This window comes from Aegilops tauschii, chromosome 3 (genome assembly GCF_002575655.3).
Source record: "Aegilops tauschii subsp. strangulata cultivar AL8/78 chromosome 3, Aet v6.0, whole genome shotgun sequence".
Taxonomy (NCBI): domain Eukaryota; kingdom Viridiplantae; phylum Streptophyta; class Magnoliopsida; order Poales; family Poaceae; genus Aegilops; species Aegilops tauschii.
The window spans coordinates 262909245-262933404 of NC_053037.3; positions in this window are offsets into that span (position 1 = coordinate 262909245).

Consider the following 24160-nt stretch of genomic DNA (forward strand, 5'->3'; position numbering starts at 1 on the left):
GAAAAGCAACTTAATAAATGGAAAAAACGACAAGTTCACAACTACAAAAGTTGTATGTTCAAACATGACGTCTCAGATAAGTTTGGGAAAAAGCTCAAACAAAAGAAAAAACCCACGGAAATTCAAATGGTAGAAGTTCAAGTCGCAAAATGCGAGAAGTTCAAAACATCATTGCAAAAAAAAAGAGTTCAAAAAAAGAAACACACAAAAAGTTTTTTTTTAAAGTTCGAGGACTATGATACCGTAAACCATTGAAAAGTTACAAGGAAAAGGCGTACAAAAAAAGAGAGTAAAATTTAGTCTGCGAAAACATGCTCAGCACAAACACATACGGACATCAGTTCAAGTACTTTTTTTCGAAACTATTCAAAATTACTTTGTGAAAATATCTCCTCAGTACAAACACACACAGAGATCAGTACGAGTACTCTGTTTTTTCTGACAGGAAAACAACACGAAGGGTCTCACCGTATTTCAAATTAGTCTTCACCAGTTGCGAATTTGAGAAATCGTTCAACATGACTAAGTTTCACATTTTTGATCAACATGACTAAGTTTCACATTTTTGATAACTTTGCATAGACGATGACCTAAAATCTTTGGCCTCTTTGAAAGTTTCGCATTAGACAATTCTTTGTCAATTTTTTTTGCACACCTACCGCGAAAGTTTCCCAAAATATGAGCTGCCATTTTATAGCTCGTATGGTGCTCAGTCTCATGTCAAATACAGTAGTAAGTAACTACCGTTAGCCCCTGATCAAATACTACTATAGTCGCTCCACCAGCAACAACATAGTGCAGGATAATTAATTAGCGACGGAATCTCCTCATCTCCTATTTGATGTTCCATTTTAGGTTCATGAATTTTGGAATAGTCCTTCCTATAAATTGCACTTTAAGCACAGAAGATTCAGCTTCAGCTGCTCTTCAGATTCTGCCCTATGTTGCCAACTCTATGGTTCCTGCTAGCAACACTAGCCTGGAACCTCGTCTTGGCATCTTACATGAGATAAATGAACAAATTCAGGCATGCTGTGAGATGGCCAAGATTCTGGTGCAGGCTCTAGTGCATGCAGAACTGGATGACCTTTCCCATATTGTGCAGAAAAGATACAGAGCATATAGACTGATCTTCGAGAGACGACGAGGATGGGCACATGGGCAACATGGCTATAGTTGCCGGCGACTGAGGTGAACCTGGACGGACGGTGGTGGTGGTGGCCGGTCGTTGTCGATGTCCGCTGGCCGGCAGGTCACCCCCTCGTCCTCGGTCGCCCGCCATATGAATATGGCTACTGGATGTTTTTAGTGCCATCTACCCAATCATCCATGAATTCAACAGATTGCCTGTCTATTCGGGCTGTAGGTAATGTCAGAGAGAGAAATTGCAGTGCAATTACAGTAAGGAAGTAGAGAATGATGAATCCAGCTGCAGCCTAGCAAAGTTACAGAATCATCTAGGCGTCAAAGAACCGCAGAAGTATAGAGAACTGCGAGGCATGGTGAGAGGAGGTCAAAGCCTAGTGTTGCTCGCTGTTGCAGTTCACCACCACAGACGCCGCTGCCCCCCCCCCCCCCCCCCCCCCCCCCCCACCATGGATTCTTGTCAAGCTCCGCCACTGACCACCCCCTCCCACTCCGGCGTGACCCGCCACCGCCCTCTGCCCTTCCCTTCCCAAGATGGTAAGGCAAACGAAATCAGTGGAGTGGTCACTCAAAATCCTTTCGACCAAATCACAGCTCGGCGCCTTGCCACTAGTACAAAGGGGAAGGAGGAGGAGGGGAGCAGAACACGGCGACTCCACGCCCCACCCCACGACCCGCCTCGCACCTTATCCCTCCCGGCCGCCGCGCACGTCCCACCTCCCGGCTGCCGCGCGCCTCCCAGCCCCGGCCACCGCGCGCCTCCCACCTCCCGGCCGCTGCGCGCCTCACCTCCCGTCCGCCACCGCGCCTCAACCTCCTGACCACCGCGCGCGTCCATCCCCGACTGCCGGCATGCCTCCACCTCCTACATGCCGCCATGGACCTCCTTCCCTGGTGTGCCGGCGACCTCTCTCCACCACGCGCCGGCCCCCTCATCCCCATCGCGCCACCGCCCCCCTCTGCCTCACCGGATCGCACCGCGTCCCCCCTCCTCCGCCTCACCGCGCTGCCCGCGCCCCGGCGCCCATCGCCGCTGTTGGGGTAGAGCCTGGGTTGACAGGAGGGAGGCGGGTGAGTGGAGGGATCGGCCACAAGCATCTCGGTCGATGGCTGGAGTGGCCGGCTGAACGGGGAGAGAGCGAGAGGGGCTCTTATTTGCTCTTTTAATAAAAAACGATCAGTTCAATGAAATGACATAATCAGTACAACCGTTCCGTTACGCGAAACAGAATAGCCCAGATGTGTTTTTTGGATTCATCACTCCACTAATTTTTGGGTGTTTCTAATCCATCCCCTAAACTTAACGTTGTAAACTCCAATTTGATCAAGTTCAAAGCAGGTTCAACCGAAAGTAGCATGCATTGTTTTGCATAACCGACCATAAAAAATAAAATTTAAACTAAACTAAATTACTTCCGGTCGAAGTGTAGGTCGAGCCAATCCTTCCTCCTCAGGTACGGTGTGTCGCAATCCGGGTCCAAGGCGGTGCCGTCATCGGGGTCGTTGGGGAAGACACTCCTCCACTCGTCGACGTCAGTCTCCTCGTCCTCGCCGCCCACCTTGACACCCTCCGCACTGCCGTCCTCGCCGCCTTCTACCTCGCCATCGGAGGAGAGCATGATAACCTCGCCGCCCTCTGCGCCGCCAAGATCATCCGCTACACCTCCACAAGCTCCAGGTGCTGCTGGCGGAGCTCTTGCATGTAGGCCTCATCAGCGGCCTCGGCCTCGAGGCGCTCCCTATCCTCGCGGTCCTCCCGCATCATAGCCGAGCTCACCACCCTGGCCCCGGCGGGACGAGGTCGACCGGACATGTGCCGAAGGGGGGAGAGAGGGTGTGTTTGTGATAGAGAGATCACCTCGAGATCGTGAGAGGACTATATGGGTGGGAGATCGAGGGACGAAGTGTGTGTGCGATAGAAAGATGCCCCGAGAGAAATCGAGATAGACCAAGTGAGGGAAAGAGACAATGCATATGATTGTGATGGAGACTGAGAAATAGTCATATACATAGGGGGACTGCGTGTGCCTACAATTGAGTGAGAGATAGTCATACTTAGCTAGGCTTGAGATTGTGTGTGTGTGCATGTGAGATGGAGAGAGAATGACAGCGAGAGAGAGAGAGAGTGAGAGTTTTAGATGGGTCTATCGAGTGTGAGCGAGATATGCATGTGTATGTGTGACCCAGGGAGATGGAGAGTTCGAGAGAGAGGGAAGAGCTCCGAGACAGCAGAGTGGTGCGTGAGAGAGTTATAGACAACGAGCTAGGGAATTTGTGTGCGTACAATGAGTGTACCCTAGATATTTAGCTTGGGCTAGAGAATCATACATTGTGTACTAGAGAGACCTATACATGGAGTGTGCATGCAAACTAGAAAGACCGACACACAGACACACACACACACACACACAGAGAGAGATAGAGAGATAGATAGAGGGAGAGGGACCGACAAGGTTTGTGTTTGGATGCGTGCGATAGAAATGAAGATTGTCAGTGAGAGAGAGAACAAGAGTCCGGGAGAGGGGGAGGTCGCGTTTATGCATCAAAGACTGATATAAACCATGTTTCGATATAAATTTGCATTCAAATATTTGAATTGGAGAACATGTTGTCTACAATCCACACATGAACGGAGATACGTGTATCAAACAAGTTCATTAATTTGACTTTCAACATGTTCATGGAGTACTATAATACAACATGCTACTCAATTGAGGTGTACAATTTTGGATTTAGTTCACTATTTTGACCTGGTAAACCAGCTATTTCATTGAATCGAGATATTTCATTTTGGGTTTGATTCCCGTTTTTTAGTGGGTCAACTATTTGTCATATAGTAAATCGTTAGCAACAAGCATGTAAAAACACATTAGTCCCGAGCATCATCTCACCATCTAAAAAAGAAGTGGCATGCTAATATTTCAAAATTTGATTCGAATCGACTTGGTAAGGTAGACGTGCATGCTCGTTCTCCCAAAATTTGAACGAACCGCTAAACACCCTCTGCTTGGTGGAATTCTCCCGAGAAAATAAATGGGAGACGCGAAATTACCGGCCTATGTAGGACACACATCAATTGGCCCGTTGTATATCGAGGGTAGGTTCGTAACTTCATCCAAGCTTGCCTTCTCCTCGGCCGAAATGACAGGTGTCGAATAATTCATAAACCATGGGCGGCAAAACACCCTCTCCTCGGCCAAAATGGCTCGCGCCGAAAAATTCATAAACCATGGGCGACAAAACACCCTCTCCTCGGCCGAAATCGCTCGCACCCACTATTTGAAAACAGGCCCTCCTCGCCCAAAATCGCTCGCACCCACTATTTCAAAACACACCCTCCTCGCCCAAAATCGCTTGCCCCACTATTTGGGAGAAGCAAAGTTACTCTACTATTCCCGACCCTCAAGACACAGACCCAAGCCCAGAAGCCTAAAGGCAGGGGTAGAACTGTAACCCCCCCACACACACACACACATTTCGGACAAATGCGTCTGTAAGACCTGGTCCCCCCTCCCAATTCCGCATTCACACATCATCGGCGCTAAATCACCATCTCCCGGGAAGCTCCATTCTCCCCAACAGCGAAACCTCAGCCCCTACTCCATGGCGCCCCCACCGCACTAAATTCCCTGCCGCCCCTCCTCCCCGATGCCGGAGCCGCTGTCCATTTGGCGTCGTGCACTGGGCCGTGTGCCTCTTACTACGTGCTGCCGGAGCTGCCTCGATGACGACCGCGTGAACCGTACCGGAGCCAATTCACCCACGCCGTTGTGCACGGCGCCAGAGCGGCTCCAACTTCGGATGCGTCCAGGGGCCCGGCGTTGCTTCCCCGTAGCCGTCGACCGTCACGACATATCTGCTTTCCTGCCGCTGGGAGCCACCACAACCGCGCCGGCCTCACCGACTCAGCAACTGGAGCTGCCTACTTCAATGGGTTGCAAGATAGGTCGTACACTCGTCTTAAATCACTTTATTTAGGCGTCAGTCGTTTGAATTTTTAGTCTGGGTCAGTCGATTCCCAAGCGAAGCAGCACCCCTCGAGGCGGCGGAGCTCCTAGGCTGCTGATTGGCTGGTGTCTATCGTAAGGGTGCAGGGGCGCAAGTTCGCCGTTGAAGCAGCGCTTAGGTGGCTATCTTAGAGTTGTGTGGGTTGAAGGTACTGCCACCACCGGATCTGGATGATGGCGATCTTTGTGGATTGGTCAGGGATGGCACAACCACGACAGTGCGGTGGGGCAGTGAGCGGGGTTTTGTCGGAGCTCTCGCGGCCAGTGACGGCGGAGGTAGGCTTCTCTGCCGGTGGTCGCTGGCTCTTCGGGGAAGATTCTGAGCAGTGTCAGCCGGGAGGCACAAGATGGCCATCAAGCCATCCGGCGCAGATCGGACAGTACCAAAATAAAATAAAATCGTGTGACCCCAATTCAGTTTTCAGTCAACAGATCTGTGACCACTCTCGTACCATACTGTTGATCTCTGAGGGTATTTCTTCAGATCAAAGATATGTTTCGTTCTTAACATTATGCGTTTTCTGCATCTTCAGCCACACCGTCTCCCTTCTCACCGCAGCTGTTCCAACAAGGGAAGCATACACCAGAAGGGAGCTATAGTCCCCACTCAATAGTTCCCTGCATTGAATGTGCATGCCCGACATGGACAGCCACAACAACTGCAGGGCCATCGACAAGTCAGCACATGATGCTCACTCATATGGATGGCGGCCAGATAGGTTGTACCCTCATCTTACTTGTGTGCAACATTTATGGCTTTGTTATTCATCTAAGCATGGAAAATAGATTATCACATTTCACTGTATATTCATGTTGATCTTTGAAGAGTCTTGTTCAGGAGTTAACGTTGTTCCATAGTTCAGATAAGAGACTTGTTCTTTAGGTAGCGTTATTCCATAGTTATCATCCATCAGCCAATGCTATCCCACGGGCTGGTGATTATACCACTTCTAGTATTACCTATGTTGTTCTTTAATACAATTTTGTGCCATCTAGTTAATCAAGAGTACAAATGATACATATTTTGTAGCTTTCATCTATGTTCTCCCTTTAGTTTTGAGACTTGTTGTTGCTAGTTAAGCCTAGTCCTACTATTTATGTTGTCTCCTACATGCACTCATTACATAACTCTAACCACTAGTTGTCTTCCATGCATGTCAGATATAATTGCACACACTGATATATCCATAAGAACCTCACTGAGAAATGTAACAGCCAACAAACTTGACGTCAATGATACCCAATATGATGGAACATGTAAAGGCAGTTCTTCAGAAGACTTGCAGAAAGTTGATGAATCCTATTCACCCCATAATGTCCTTGCTCTAACTTGGCCCGTGATATGGGTACAACATGCATATAATGTCCTGGAGTGCATCTACTCTATTGCAATGCCATGTGCTTAGCCCGCTGATCATGCATGTAAATATGTCATGCCTTCCTGTTTTCCAGTACCTATGCCATTCATGATAACATGTTTTCAAATTCAAGTACTGTCATTCTACTCTGTCGCGATGCCATCTTCTTAGTTTGGACATCATGCTTCTGAATATCTTATGCATTGTCATTCATCAGTATGTACTCCACCTGTCAACCATACCATGTTTTTCTACATTGAAGTGTTGTTCTAGTGGTCTATTGCAATGCCATCTTAGTTTCCCAATCATACATGCATATGTTGCCTTAATGTTTTTCTGTATGTATTCCGCTATCATACAATTTTACATTCAACTAGTGTTTTTTTACGCTGTTGTCCTATGGTATCCCTAGCTCTTACATCATACTCCCTCTGTCTAGATTGCATGTCGCGAAAATGGATAAAAATGGATGTATCTACAACTGAAATATGCCTAGACACATCCATTTGTTTCCGGATGGAGGGAATACATGTCAATATGTCATGCCTTTCTATTCTTCAGTACCTATTCCATCTCTCTGTCGTAGCATGTTTTATAAATGAAGCACCATTCTTCTATATAAGGCATGCAAGGGGAAGACGGCTATGTTAGAATCTGAAGGGTTACAAAGAAGGTCTTGCAAAAGATCCAAACACCAGGAGATAGTAAACCAACTCCAGTCTTCATAGATACTGCTCTACCATAGAGAAACCCAACTCCTACTGATAATAAGCAGATTCAAGTGGCCAACGAACTAGTCCACTCCAGTCTAGCAAAAGTATGTCAACTCCATTCTAAAAAGCGTGTGCGTATCCTCACATCATGAAATTTTATTGCATTCAGATCATATTTTCTACATGTTTCTTACCCATCTATCTTTTAGAAAATAAGCTTAAAGGATAGAAGACTTTCTAAGCTGGGATCGTGTTCGAGGAAAGTATCTTGCAGGAATTCTCTGTGCTCCAATGCTGATGTAAGTACCTGTTGTATATCACTATATTTTTACATTAGCATGTATTTTGTTAATCAGCGTGAATCCAACCTTTATCTGATCTAAACTTACTTGTAGCAAAATGTATAATTAAAGGCGACAATGTTGATTTTTGTAAGGAAAACTGCCTGGTAGTTTTGCATACTGAGCTGCATGAGTGTACTATCTCATATCATGCACATTACTAAATTGTAATGTTGTTCTGGTTGCCCAATCATTCATTGTCTCAATGTTGCTTTCTGATTACCTTACCTGGCTCATGATAGCTATGCCATATTATGTTAATCTGGTATAGGCTGGTGTGGTCTGGTTGCCCAAACGTTTGTTGTGTAAATGTTGCTTTCCTATTAATCTGACATGGCCAGTGATAGCAATGCTAGTGTGTTAATTTGGTGCAGGCTGCTGAAGATAAGAAGACAAATTCTGAAAACAACAAGGGAACCCCATTGTTTCTTTCCAATAAATCTAGGCCAGGTAATATGGTAATAACTCTTGAGTAATCTGTTCGGTTCCCCTCCTAATTTATGTTATGATGCAGTGGTCGAGACACTCTCCACTATCAATAATACAAGCCTCCCAAAATCGCCATCTGAATCTGTTGAGTTTCCTCTGTATCGAGTCCAACAAAAAAAGTATGTTTGTGAACCAATTACTGGCTGAAGCAATGATGGAAATCGTGGAGGAATCATAGGTGCACATTCTTGCGCAACAATTCATTATTGTTTTCAGAGACAGTGTAGCAAAGAAGGAAGAACTTGCTCACTTGCTTATGGGCGTCATCCCCATTGAGGTTGCAGATTGTGAGGTTGTAGATCGTTAAGTTCTGTTCATTTATTTGCCCTGGCATCAATCTTTGATTGCCCCGTGGATGTAATTTCCTATAATATATGCTGCATGTGCTACGTTTTTTTCCTGTATGCCGTACATTTGCTTAGCGCGCCTCGCATTCCAGCTAACTGGTCGCTAGGAAGCCAAAAAAGCAGTGAAATTATTAGTTAGCACGAACAGTCGTGGGCACTATATGAAGGTTAGCGGCCCACTTCCCTTAATGGTCTTCCCTAATGGGCTCGTAGGGGCCAAAATTCTCATAGGCCTTTGATTGATCGGTTTTGGTCATGTCCATAATTGCTCGTCGTAATGGGCTCAAATTATAGCTGGGTCGGAATCGACGTTATCTAATTGGGCCTACAGACTTGTTCGAACTTTAGAGGGGCCATTAAATTGATGGGCCGTAACCAGGATGAAAGCTCTATGGGGCCGAAATAATTGAAACGAGCCAACAATTAATGCTTGGCCCTGTTACCTCCCAGGTCGTTAACAGGCCGACATCGAAGCGGGCAATAAGTGGACCCATTCGATTTCACGGGCCGTTAACAGACCGATACTAAGGTCGGGTTTTATAAGGCCCAACCGTATTGTGGGCCTTTAGTAGGCCGAAAGAGACAGCAGGCTCATATTGGATCATGAAGAGCATGGGCCACTAAGTGGCCGAAAGTCAGGTCAGACTGTATATGACCCAATTGTGTTGTGGGCCTTTACCAGGCCGAAAGAGAAACCGGGCTGGTATTAGAACATGAAGAGCATGGGCCGTTAAGAGGCCAAAACTCAGGTCCGACTTCAAATAGACCAACTCATTTATGGGCCGTTAGCAGGCTGAAAGACACACCAGGCTGGAAATTGGCCCAACACTTAAATGGGTCGCTAAAAGGCCGAAAGACGTACATCATCAAAATTGGCCCATCCCTTGAATCGGCCGTTAACAGGCCGAAACCACATCAGGTCGGTATTGAGCCCAAATATATAGCGGGCTGTTAACGGGCTCGAACTGACAATGGGTTGCAATGGTGTTAAATAGTTAATGGTCCATTGGCGGGCCAAATTGGCACATCTCGTATGGCCCGTGGGCTTAAATGGACCAGACACAAGTAGGCCCTATATGGGCCGGCCTGCTAATTTTGACTAGGCCGACCTCTTTCACCTAAATGGCCACTGTTGGGCCTTGCCACGTGCCGACGTATCATAGGCGCCTCTCGTACAATGAGTGGATGACATTTGTCCCAACGCTGAGCCGACATGTGGATCCTCCAACGAATAAGAATTTTACACGTGGAAAATCCCCATTGGTCGTGCTGTTAACGGGTTATCGAATCCAAACTGGAACCTGATAGTTTAACGGCGGCCCGTTATGGTAGATGCTACGTGTCAGTTACCCTTGATGAAAACACTTCCATGACACGCCATTTATCGTCATGGAAGTGGACACTTCCGTGATGATAATCACTACTAGAATTAGCTTATTTGCCGTCCGCCATCTCTTTGCCGTCCGCTGGCGGACGACAAAGAAGGTCTTTGCCGTCAGCCACACGAAAACGGACGGCAAAGAAGTGGCTGATGGCAAAGAAGGTGTTTGCCGTCAGCCAAATCTTTGCCGTCCGCTGGCTGACGGCAAAGAAACTATGCCGTCCGCTAGCGGACGGCAAAGAGGTTGGTGGGTCCAGTTATTGTGTAACCAACCCAAGCCCACCAGCCCCACCTCTTTGCCGTCCGCAAGCGGATGGCAAAGAATGTTTGCCGACCGTTGGCGAACGGCAAAGAGGCGGGTACGTTAACGGCCGTCCCGCCCCCGTCCTCTGTCTCTTCTCTCCACTCTCTCTCGCTCTCGTTCCCTCCCCACCCACAACCACGCCGCTGTCGCCGACCCCGTCTGCCTTAGCCGGCCGCCCCGCCGCCACGCACCCCTCCCCTGTGGCTCCCCGACCTCCACCGCACCCTCGCCGCCTCTTCCACATCGCCCCGCCCACACCAGCCCGTGCCGCCGCCGCCGACCCCGTCCGGCGTAGCCGGCCTCCCCGCCGCCCCGCACCCCTCCCCAACCTCCATCGCGGCCCCGCCGCTCCTTCCACGTCGGCCAGCCGCGCCGCGGCCGTCCAGGCCCCGTACCGCCGTGCCCGTCCCCGCCCCCGACCCCCGACCAACCGCCGCTGCCGCTGCAGCCGTGGGTCGACCGCCCCTCGAGGAGCGCCGCCCATCGCTGCCCCTCCCCTCCCCATCGCTGCGCCGCCTCGCTGCCGCCCCGTCGCCGCCCCCTCCCCGACCCGTCGCCGCCCCCCACGGTGAGCCCCTGCCGCCCCCCTGTGTCCTATTTTCTTTTCTGTTTTTTTGTTTTTCTTTTCTGTTTAGATAAGGTTTTTTAGTTTAAGTTTTTTCAGTTTAGAATTAATTAGTTTAGGTTATTTAGTTTAATTAGTTTAGGTTTAATTAGTTTAAATAGTTTAGTTTTAATTAGTTTAGGTTTTTAGTTTAGGTTTAGGTTATATAGTTAGCTAGATTAGATTAATTAGATTGGATTATATTAGACTAGTGTTAGGTTTTAGTTAAATAGTCATAATTAAAGGAAGTGAAAAAAGATGAAAAAAGAAGACGAAAAGTAGAATAAGTAGAAGGGGGAAGAAGAAGAAGAAGAAGAGGAGGAGGAGGAGGAGGAGGAGAAAGAAGAAGAAGAAGAAGAAGAAGAAGAAGAAGAAGAAGAAAAGAAGTAGAAGACGGGGGATGAGAAGAAGTAGAAGAATGAGAAGAAGTAGAAGTAGTAGAAGAATGAGAAGACCCCCTGACCCCCCAACCCCGACACCACACCCCGACACCCGACCCCGACTCCACCCCGACACCCGACCCCCTAACCCCCTGACCCCGACCCCTCGATCCCGAAACAGCACCCCGACCCCGACACGGCACCCCGACACCGACACGACACCCCGACCCCCGAAACGACACCCCCGACACCCCGACCCCGAGACCCCGACCCCGACACCCCGACCCCGAGCCTGACCCGACACCTCGACCCCGACACCGACACGGCACCCCGACCCCGACCCGACACCCCGACCCCGAGACCCCGACCCCGACATGGCACCCCGACACCGACACGATACCCCGACCCCCGACACCTCCCGAAAAGGTGTTCTTTGGCCTTCCAGAGGCCGACGGGGTCATATATTTGTGAATTATTAGTTAGGTCATATATTTTTCGATTTTGTTATGAAAAACATCATATATAATTGTGTTGATCGGGTAGTTTTAAATGTGCAGTTGTTTCATCGCTGCGAGGTTTGGTGTTCGACGACCTCGCCGTGCGTTTGACGAGCTCTGCCCCTTCGTTCGTGGGTGAGCACAAATGACATGTCCTCCTCCCCCATTAATTATTTGATCTATTCCGATGAAACTTGATAGCTAGCTATATATGTGTCTTGAATCATCAGTATGCGTAACCAATATGTGTCTCCCGTTCGAAAGCGTCATAGTTATAAATATGCATGCATTTGCATATTTATAACCTTGATTCTTTTGAATTGTCCAACGCTATACATGGACAGCCCGAGTATGTTTAGATTGGGTTCGTTTTCCCATATGCTTTGCTCCGGATCCGACGCATAAATTTCGTCAGTGCCTCCCCTGTTGTTCTCCAGGTACACATCCTCTCTGTTTATTGCAGAGACGTGTATCAGGAGAACAACGGGGAGGTGCTGCCGAAATTTTGCGTAGGATCCGGAGCATAGCATGGGAAAATGAACCCAATCTAAACATACTCGGGTGGGATTAGGACCTATCATTACCTATTAGAGTGTAGGTTGCATGGACGTAATAAAATTGACAAAGTAGATCAACTGATGAATATATACATGGTGAATTATATATATATATTTGTTGTGTGTCTAGTAGCTCTGAAAGTCAAGATGAGTGATCGTGCGTGGATGTACACCGGTCACACTGGTCAGAACAAATGGAGCACTGAATGGTTCACAAAAACCAAGGGGTTTGTGCGAGCCGCATTTGCAAATGGCCAGAGGAAAACCTGGTGCCCCTGTTTACGGTGCGGCAATTGGGAAAAGAGGACAGAGGCTGAAATGGGCAAACACCTGCAGAAGAGTGGTTTTACGCCCGATTATACGGTGTGGACATTTCATGGTGAGTCTGCCCAACGTGACCGAGCTGAGGTGGATCGTCGTCGCACCGACGAGCATGGTACCGGGATGGAAAACATGTTGCAAGACTTCGACGATGCTCGGGATTCGGACGAGGAGATGGAGGAATCTGCAAAGGCCTTCAATGAAATGTTGGAGTCTTCAAAACATCCGCTCCATGAGCACACTGAGCTTTGTCAGTTGGATGCCATCTCACAAGTAATGGCTCTGAAGGCTCAGTTCAACTTGGGCAGAGAATGCTACGATGCAGTGATGACAGTATTTGGACGCTTTCTACCCAAAGGCCATGTAATGCGTGCAAACCTGTACCAGTCGGACAAAATCCTCCGTGCACTGAAGATGCCCTATGATAAGATACATGCCTGTGAGAAAGGATGTGTCTTGTTTAGGCTTGACTATGCGGACTTGAACTATTGTCCCATTTGCAAGTCTTCCAGGTATGTTGTGGTAGACAACGGTATGGGTGAGAAGACACAGACCAAAATCCCCGTTAGTGTTCTTCGGTATATGCCAATCGTACCAAGACTTCAACGTCTTTTCATGGTCGAAGAGACGGCCAGACAGATGACATGGCACAAAACGGGCAAAAGAACCGAACTAGATGCAGATGGGAATCTGATGATTGTACACACATCGGATGGTGTTGCGTGGAAAAAGTTTGATGAATTACATGGTGATAAAGCGGCAGATCCGAGGCATCCTCGAGTCGGCATCAGCACGGATGGGTTCAGTGTGTTTGGTATGACGGCAGCCCAATACAGTTGTTGGCCCGTATTTGTCTTTCCACTCAATCTCCCCCCAGACAGATTATGCAAAGAAAGAACATTTTCCTGACGTTGATAATTCCAGGGCCCAACTATCCGGGGAAAAATATGAATGTGTACATGCAACCGCTTAAGGACGAATTGCAAGAAGCCTGGGATAATGGGTTCAAGACATACGACGCCTATAGCAAACGGAACTTCATAATGCGTGTCTGGTACATGTACTCGACGCATGACTTGCCGGCGTATGCGCTATTCGTTGGCTGGTGTGTGCATGGAAGGTTCCCGTGCCCCACATGCAAGGGAGCTCTTGAGTTTCGTTGGCTTCAGGCCGGTCGCAAGTTTTCTTGCTTCGACATGCATAGACAGTTCCTGAATCCTCGCCATAAGTTCAGGAAAGACAAGAAGAACTTCATCAGAGGTAGAGTTGTCAAAAACTCTGCACCACCTGCATTGACAGGCTAACAGACCCTGGATCAGTTAAACGCTCTCGAGCCAGATCCAGAGCGTCCAGGGTACTTCAAGGGGTATAATTCTAAGCACGCCTGGACTCACAAAACATGCTTATGGGATCTGCCTTACTTCAAAGACCTCCTTTGCCCACACAACATCAACGTGATGCACACTGAGAAGAATATCGCCGAGGCACTTTTTGGTACATTGTTTGGCATAGATGGGAAGTCAAAGGATAATACTAAGACTAGAGTCGATCTGGAGGCGCTATGTGATAGGCCGTTACAAAATATGAAAGAACCGAAAGGAAAGCAGAACTGGACGAAGCCAAAGGCATGGTTCAATCTTGGAAGGCCAGCTATGAGGGAAATTATCTTGTGGGTGAAAATGCAGTTGATGTTCCCCGATGGGTATGCAGCGAATCTACAGAGGGGAGCCAGTCTTGATAAATTGAAGATATTTGGTCTCAAGAGTCATGATTGGCACATATGGATTGAGCGGGTAATGCCGGTGATGTTGCGTGGCTTCATCCCTGAGGATGAATGGCTAGTACTGGCAGAACTCAGCTATTTCTTCCGTGTTCTTTGTGCGAAAGAACTATCGCCTGGCGTGCTAGAAGAAATGGAAGAGTTGGCGCCGGAGTTGATCTGCAAGTTAGAGAAGATCTTTCCACCGGGCTTCTTTAATCCAATGCAACATTTGATTTTGCATCTCCCGGCCGAGGCAAGATTGGGGGGCCCGTGCAAAATCGTTGGTGCTACCCAACTGAGAGGATGCAGAAGACGCTTCGACAAAAATGTAAAAATAAACGTAGAATTGAAGCATCGATGGCTGAGGCATTCATCACTGAGGAGGCGGCAAACTTCGTGACAGCACACTACGAAGCCAAAAATCGTCATTTGCATAATCCGAAGCCTCGGTACAATGCTGACGACCCTAAAAAGGGTGGATCCAACCTCAGCCTATTCAAAGGGAATCTCGCACCAGCCAGTGTTTCAAATCCAGTATCTTTGGATAACGAACAATGGCGGACCATTTCGTTGTATATCTTCAACAACCTGATAGAAGTGCGGCCGTACATCGAGTAAGTTCTCGGTACATAGTTTCGCAATTTCTATTTCCTTTGAACTGCTCTTATTCCTGGATATTTCATACAGTCGATACGTCGCCTTATTCTCGTATGGAGCGGTGATCCAAAAGGATTCTGTCGAAGAGTATGAGCTTCTCGCAAAGCAAGGAGGCGGCTATCCCGGTTTCATCTCTTGGTTCAAACAAACGGTAATTTCTATTAGACTTGTAGGCTAATTTGTAGGCGGCTATCCCGGTTTCATTCGCTAATTTGTGCGTAATGCAACAATCCTTTCATATTAAACTTGTAGGCTAATTCAGAGTCTATGGACGCCGAATTGAGACAAGTCGCTAATGGTTTTGACTATAAGGTCCGTTCATTTGACAAATACGACATCAACGGGTATCGCTTTCGTACCTATGGCAAAGAGCTATCTATGGCCGACCGAAAGTCTACAAATTGTTGTGTATCTGCTATCGACGAAGGAGGTACCGAGTATTATGGGAGAGTTGAAGCAATTTATGAACTTCTATTCTATGGTGAAAACCCACCGAATGTCGTAGTCTTCAAATGTTATTGGTTTCAGCCGAAGGAGACTAGAAGGACTCATGAACATATAGGGCTAGTTGAAATCAACCAAAGCACCCATTTAGATGTTCCTGATGTCTATATTACGGCTCAACAGGCGACCCAAGTATTCTATCTACCGTGGGCCTGCCAAACTAATCCAAATTTGAAAGGTTGGGATGTCGTTTATGAAGTGCCGCCACGTGCTAGACTATCTCCCCCAAAGGAAGAGGATTATGAACCTCACATTAACCCAGACACATATGAAGGAGAATTCTTCCAAGAGACACGTCTTTCCAAAAAGCGTTTCAAGAACCGCTATACTTCACCCCAAAACATTGAAGTAGACAGCGACAGTGAATCCGACATCACCCCAGAGGAGGAACAAGAAGAGCCGGAACAAGAAGAGGTTACTGCTGCGGATGACCTGTCATTGCTTGACCGATTACGTCAAGGTGGCCTTCCACATGTTGATGCCACTGAACCCTATGAGCCCGTCATTGATTATAGTGATGATGATGATTATGCATTTATTGATGATACTGATCGAGATTATTAGTAGTGTCAGGTATTAAATTTTTTATGTTGTACTTGATGATGATACACTTAAGTGATACACATATTATTATTCATGTCGGTCTTTTTTTTATGTTGTACTAATTTCGTTTACTGTTTGTCATGGCAGGTGTTGAAAGATGGTGGGGGCTGGTCGGGAGCGCGCCAAGGCCCCTTCTTCGTCGGCGCGTGGTCTGAGGTCTTCCATTCCAGACGCACCTCTCCGCTGAGCGTTGCTGGACAGTATGGCCACACCGCCGGGCCCTTCTTCGTCGACCGCGGTGCCCAGCAGGGGACGAGGTAGGAAGAGAGGAGGTGGGGCACGTGGTCGCGGGAGAGGAGGTAGGGTGACTGCTACGGCGCCTTCCTCGCCGCCACCCCCAGCTGTTTCACCCGAGCACGTGACTGCTAGGGTGGACTCGTCCGAGGAGGAGGCTACACGGACTCCGGTCCACGAGCCTCCGATCCACGGGTCTTGGGCCCACGAGCCTTGGGTCGACTGGCCTTCGGCCCACGAGACCCCGAAGGAGCACACGTCTGGATGGGGTACCTGGCCGGATCAGCCCGAGGAGCCGAGTGGCCATGCTGATGATGACGGGGAGCCGACTGATCTTGAGGAGGAGGGGGCACCGTCTACCAGCGTGGTGCTACACGGCTCCCGTCCGTGCCGGCGACCTGCGAGCAGAGGTGGTTGATTTTCCCTGATGGGGAGAGGTACGTAAGTGCATTTAATATTTTTGTACCTTCTGCATTCATGTTTCTTCAAATAACTAATGCGTTGGCCTTGTCATGCTGCAGGGGTTGGGACCACCATCATAGTGTCCGCCGGCCCAACTCCGTCCTTGGAGTTCTTTGCCGGCGAAACTTCCCGGGGTTTGTCACGTTGCCTGGTGAGGGTCGGCTTCCAGAGCTTGGATTGAGCTGGGAGCACTACGTGGCTGCCCCGGCCCCGCCGGATGAGATTATCGACGGTGTCGTGTGCGACACGAGGGCAGACATGGTGATCAGAAAGTTCTGGGTAATTTCTCCTTTACACATTTAAAAATCTTCAACTAGCTAGTTATTAATTGTACTAATCAATATTGTCTCATTTGATTGCAGACATTCTACAGGTGTGAGGAGGGATACGAGGAGGATGCGGCACATGTTATCGAGAACGTCTGCAAGCGCCTACTCCAGAACTTACGGCACGAGGCTCGGGTGCAGGCTGTTCGAGACTACTACGCCTTGCGTGGTATCAAGAAGACCAAGCCGGCGTGCTGTGATAAGTTCCTGAGTAAGGAGCAGTACATGAAGGTAATTCTTAAGGCCTTCTCTACTTAAGTTCCTTCATTTAGTAATTCTTAGCCGTAGCGCTCAAGTTTCTATTTGCTAACTTAGGCGCCTCCGAGATGGTGTGCGGATCGGATGGATTGTTGGGAGGTGTTGGTTGATGAGTGGTGCTCAAAACAATGGCTAGCCCTCCACAACGAGGCCAAGGACAAACGTGCCCAAATGGAAGGTGTGCCACACCATCAAGGCAGCTCCAACTTATATCAGTTCGGGCGCAACTGGGTGTGTGGTTTGCTTCATGATTCATGCAATTCATTCATCATGCTAGCTTGAGCCCTTTAATTACTAATTTTCATTGTTTCTCTCTTTCAGGCACGCTACAATAAGGCGGATAAGGTGCCAGAGGTGTATGACCTGTATGCCCTGGCCCACACTGCCTCTTTCAAGAAAGTCAAGGCTTTCTCTCAGTCTGACCTCGATGATGCAAACAACTTCACCAACATCTCCTCCCACAACAAGCTCGTGAGATATAGAGATGAGGGGAAGGCGAGGAAAGGGGAGGACTTTAACCCGAGCCAGGGTCCCATTGATCCAGAGCTGGTGATGATATCTGGTGGCGGGAGGTCCCATGGCTCCATAGCCATTGGAGATGGACTTATCCGTTGTCCTAGCACTCTCCCGGAGATCAAGGCGCGCCAGTCGAGCTCCGCTCCTGAGATAAGGCCTCGTGAACGGCCAGTGCAACTCGCCATCAAGGTTAGTGATACGTACTTAGTTATCTTTCTCCATTACATTGTGTGCGCTTCCATCAATGATTACAAATGGTCATGTGAGTGGTGTTGCAGGCTGCTATACAGAGTGAGAGAGATAGAACAGAGAAACTTCTGGCGGAGGCGGCGGAGAGGCAGCGGGAGTTGGAGGAGAGGACGACAAAGATGATGGAGGAGGAGAGGGCACGAAATGACATGCAGGCAAGGGCCATGTACGAGCTCCTTGTGGTAAGTTTCTTTTGCAGATTAGCCAAAACATTCATGTAGTGTTTGTCTCATTACTAACTAGTATGACTGAGTCGTCAAAACCAAATGTGCAGTCTGTGTGCGAGAAGACAGGTCAGACCGCTCCGCCGATGCCAGTGATTGCTCCTGGGACCACGGTGAGTTTTATTTGAATGGACATTACTTGCTAGTCTTAACATTTGAGTGTCATCATGCTAACAAGACATTGGAAATGATCTTTGGTGCAGCGTAACTCCAGACAAGCACCGCACGATCCTTCTCCAGCTACCGACACGAGCCACCCCGCTCCTACACCTCCTGGATCTTGGTAAGTTTATCTAGTGTTTTGCTTAACACATGCATAAAGACCTAGACTTAGCTTTATTTCCTCCAATGCTTACCATAATGACCTAGACTTAGCTTCTTCTCCTCCAAAATGACTTAATAAGCTTACTGACCTCCAAAACCATCCATTTTACCTAAGTTAGCTCTAAAACGATCTGTACTTAGCTTACTTATGTCAAAAATTGCATAATTAGCTTAGTTAGCTCATAGACGATCCATTTTACCTAAGTTAGCTCTAAAATGACCCATTTTACCTAGGTTAGCTTATAAATGATCCAGTTCATCCAAGTTAGCTCAAAAATGACCCATTTTACCTAGATTAGCTCCTAAATGATCCATTTTACCTACGTTAGCTTTAAAATGACCCATTTCACCTAGGTTAACTCCAAAATGACCCATCTTACCTAGGTTATCTCATAAACGATCCATTTCAACTAATTTAGCTCATAAACGATCCATTTCACCAAGTTAGCTAAAAAACGATCCATTTCACCTAAATTAGCTCTTAAATGATCCATTTCACCTAAGTTAGCTCAAAAAGATCCATTTCAACTAAATTAGCTCATAAATGATCCATTTCACCTAAGTTAGCTCAAAAACGATCCATTTCAACTAAGTTAGCTCATAAATGATCCATTTCACCTAAGTTAGCTAAAAAACGATCCATTTCACCTTAGTTACCTCAAAAACGATCCATTTGACCTTAGTTAGCTCATAAACGACCCATTTCAACTAAGTTAGCTCATAAATGATCCATTTCACCTTAGCTAGCTCATAAACGACCCATTTCAACTTAGTTAGCTCATATATGATCCATTTCACGTAAGTTAGCTCATAAATGACATACTCTTCTTGTTCTAGTCTTCTTCTTGTTCTACTCTTCTTGTTCTAGTCTTCTTCTTGTTCTACTCTTCTTCTTGTTCTACTCTTCTTGTTCTAACTTTCTTATTTTTCATTTTGCAGATTTCATTCACTTGAAGAAAGCTTGCATAGATGGAGTGCTCCTTATCCCTTTCTCTGTTTCTTTTGTATCGTTGAACTATGCATGTATCGTTGGATGAAACTATTGTAATATATATGGTTGGATGCCTCTATGTTGAACTTGTTATGTATGATGGAACTATGCATGTAATATATATGGTTGGATGATGAAGTTATGTGTTGGATATCTTATATGTTTGCTCTGTAATGGCCTTTTGAAATATATCTATATATGTCATATATATATTTGTGATGAAAATTGTTGGATTTAATAAAAAACAGATAAAAGAGCCAATATGCAGGCTCTTTGCCGTTTGCCACCGACGGCAACGGGCTCTTTGCCGTCTGCCGCGGACGGCAAAGAAGACACGTGGCATCCAGCTATGCTTCCTGGGAGCTGACCCATTTGGTCAGTTTGCCTACAGTGGCAGACGGCAAAGACTTTGCCATCAGTGGCAGACGGCAAAGAACCTGCCATGTAGTGACGTGTAGATGACATCATACGGCGGACAGCAAAGACACTAGAAATTTTGCCGTCAGCGGCGGACGGCAAAGGCCTGCCGTTAGCCACTTAACGGACTGACAGCGCAATTATTGCCGTCCGCTCTCTTTGCCATCCGCCGCAGACGACAAAGGGCCTTTGCCGTCAGCCGCCAGGAAGCAGACGACAAAGTAGCTGTTTACCGTAGCCTACTTTGCCGGAGCCTTTTGCCGTCCGCGGCTGACGGCAAAGGCCTTTGCCGTCCGCCGTTCATGCCTTTGCCGTCCGCCGTGGCAGACGGCAAAATAGCTGATTCCTGTAGTGAATTTTGGTATTTTCATGGAACACTTCTACGACAGCACAGGTACGACTATCTTGATTCTGTCATAAAATCTTCATGGATGTACATGCATGATAGAAAACGTGACCTACTGTGACAAACATGTATCATCACGGGAGTGTTTTTTTGGTAGTGCTTGTTAAGTTGAATCGTTTTTGCTGTGTTGCCTAATCGAAAACAGTTCATCCAAGTGAACTATATGCCATATATCGCACACACCTTTAATTTGGGTGACTGTTTCTGTTGCGTTCGCTAATCGCACGCAATTCATCCAAGTGAACTATATGACGTATATCACACACACCTTCATCTGGCTGCCCGTTTTATGTTGTTCTGCCTCATTACAATAGTTCATTGGAGTGAACTATATGCCACGCATCTATCACACAACTATAATCTTAATCGTCTTTGATGTCTCCACCATCGCAAACATTTCATATCATTTTTAAATCACCATTTGCGATTAATGCATCGCACACTGTTTCCTCGAAGGGTCTCTGATTGTAGTGTCGCGTTAGCAGCATCCTGCTGTAGTGCTACCGCTTGTGTGCTTCTAATAAGCCCAAGCAGAAGATAGATGGCGCTCCATGTTGCCGGGAAGGAGAGAGGGTGCAAAGGTGAATGTGTATGTGTTGATTCCACCCTAACCTTTCCAAATGCAGAGCCCCTCTTGATAGTACGGATTTCCTATGACTCAACAAATTAGGTTTAGTAACAAACAGTTGTGTAGATATGTAACTAGGTGAACGACCTATATGATGCTAACAACAAACACCACACAAGCAACGGGATACCACACAATAATAGCTTGCACAAAGTAAAGGTGAAAGATAACCATGAGGGGAGTCGATGGAGACGAGGATGTGTTACCGAAGTTCCTTCTCTTTAGGGGGAAGTGCGTCTCCATTGGAGTGGTGTGGAGGCACAATGCTCCACAAGAAGCAACTAGGGCCACCGTATTCTCCTCATGGCATCGCATAACTCAAGATGTCGTGATTCCACTAGTGGTGCCCTTGAAGGTGGCAAAAGTACCTTTACAAAACAAGGTTGGGGGTGAGGTGACGTCTTCCGTCTAGGCTGCCCAAACACCGAAGATAACAATACCCGTAAGGGATTAGTGGGGGGAACCTAATTTCTCTCTGTGCGAGTGTAGATCGGGGCCCTCTCAAGTAAACCCTAGAGAATCAAAAAGTTTTGTTGGCCAGGGAGAGAGATGGGGCGAAAATGAGCTTAGGGGCAACAATGGAGCTTGGAGGAAAAGAGGTAGATCTTCTTGGGGAGGAAGAACTCCTTATATAATGAGGGGAATTTTCCAACCGTTTTTTGCCCATAAGTCATGCACATGCGGTACTACTGTAGGAAAGAAGGTAGGTCTAGAGGGGGGGGGTGATTAGACTACTTGACCAAATAAAAATCTAATCTTTTCTCAATTTTAGTTGTGGGCAGATTTTAGCAAATTGCACAAGTCAAGCAATCAACCAAAACATGCAATTCTAAGAGTGTAGCAGCGGAAAGTAAAACATTGCATATGAAGCTAAAGGGAAGGGTTTGGAGAGTGCAAACGCAATGATGACACGGAGATTTCGTGGTTCCGATAGGTGGTGCTATCATACATCCACGTTGATGGAGACTTCAACCCACGAAGGGTAATGGTTGCACGAGTCCACGAAAGGCTCCACCCACGAAGGGTCCACGAAGAAACAACCTTGTCTATCCCACGATGGCCATCTCCCACGAAGGACTTGCCTCACTCGGGTAGATCTTCATGAAGTAGGTGATCTCCTTGTCCTTACAAACTTCTTGGTTCAACTCCACAATCTTGTCGGAGGCTCCGAAGCGACACCTAACCAATCTAGGAGACACATCTCTCCAAAAGGTAATAGATGTTGTGTTGATGATGAACTCCTTGCTCTTGTGCTTCAAATGATAGTCTCCCCAACACTCAACTCTCTCTCACAGATTTGGATATGGTGGAATGATGATTTGAGTGGAAAGCAACTTGGGGAAGGCTAGAAATCAAGATTCTTGTGGTTGGATTGGAATATCTTGATCTCGACACATGAGTAGGTGGTTCTCTCTCAGAAAATGTAGGCTGGAAGTGTAGGCACGCTCCGATGGCTCTCTCATATATGGAGAAGGGGTGGAGGGGTATATATAGCCGCCCAACAAAATCGAATCGTTACACACATTTGACCCAACTCGGTTAGACCGAATAGATGAACTCGGTCAGGCCGATTTAGTTCAAAATGTGAACGTTAGGAATCTCGGTGGGACCGACTAGAACAAATCGGTGTTACCGATGTGCTAGGGTTAGGGCAAAACCTCATCTCGGTGAAGCCTATTGCTTGAACTCGGTGAGACCGATTACAGCAAAGAGCAAACAGAGAGTTGGTCAAGCAAAGTCGGTGTGATCGATCGCTCATTTCGGTGAGACCGAAATGATACAAAAGGGAAACAGAGAGTTTGCAGGGCCATCTCAGTGAGACCGAGATCCGTATCAGTGTGACCAAGGTGTTTAGGGTTTCTGGCAGTGGCTAGGTAAAATGAACTCGGTGACGCTGGATAGAACATTTCGGTGGGGCCAAGTTTGACTTTGGGTTTTGGACATATTTGGAAATGAGAAAGTGGTTGAGGGCTTTGGAGCAATATCGCTAAGCATTTTGAGCAAGTAGACCATTAAGCAACACCTCATCCCCTTTTAATAGTATTGGCTTTCCTATGGACTCAATGTGATCTTGGATCACTAAAATAGAAATGAAGAGTCTTGAGCTTTTGCCAATTTGTGTCCTTAGCATTTTGAGGGGTCCGCATCTCTAGTCCATGCCATGCCATTCATTGAACTTTCTGAAATATTAAACTTGAATGGATATTAGTTCAATGAGCTATATGTTGTTATGAATTACCAAAACCACCCAGGTATTAGTTGATGTTTCAATCTCCCCCTTTCTGGTAATTCATGACAACATATAGATCAAAGCTTCGACAAATGATAATATGAATGAAATACATCATCGCTTTGAGAAGTATGTGTTAAGTAAGAGCTCCCCCTAAATTTGTGCATTATTTAAAATTTGCTTTTGAATGCAAATGCACAATCGATTAGGATCATGGGTTACTCTTCCATGTCACATACATCTTGGTGGAGCGCTCAATATGATAAGAATTAAATAACATGCACTCATCACCAAGGATACAAGTGATTGATCATACACAAACATTCATGGATATAATCATGCCAGCACACATTAAGCATAATATGATCAAACACATGATGACATAAGTATCTCACGAGCATAACACAAATTGTAGCATAGGAGGACAACCAAAATAACCAAAGTAGCAATAGTAGCAAAGCAAATGAAACCAACAAAAGCAGGAGGCTCTCTCTCTCAGCATATGATCTATACACTTTCTCCCCCTTTGGCAACAAGTTACCAAAAAGTTTGAAAATGTATACTGCTATACGACACTCTAAGCATGATCTCCGGGAGCTCCTGAAGGGGTCTCCTGGCTTGTTGATCCGGTGTGCATAGACGGCGTGGAGAGGAGGGCATCTACAAATGCCTCTAAAGAAGTCTGTGGAGCTGGAGGAGTTGACACTGGAGGGAAAACTGTGGCAGTGGCTGCAGGTGCTGAAGTGGTAGTCCTGGAGTCTCTAGCAACCGGCACAACTGATGATCTTTGTGCCCTAGGCACTCTCTGGAATGTGTCTATTGCGCGTCTACCATCCCTGTCCTCAGCATCCTCTTGAATCTTCTCCACAACTGTCTGAATCTCAGTGACCTTCACATCTAGGTCATGGAACTTAGTCTCAATAA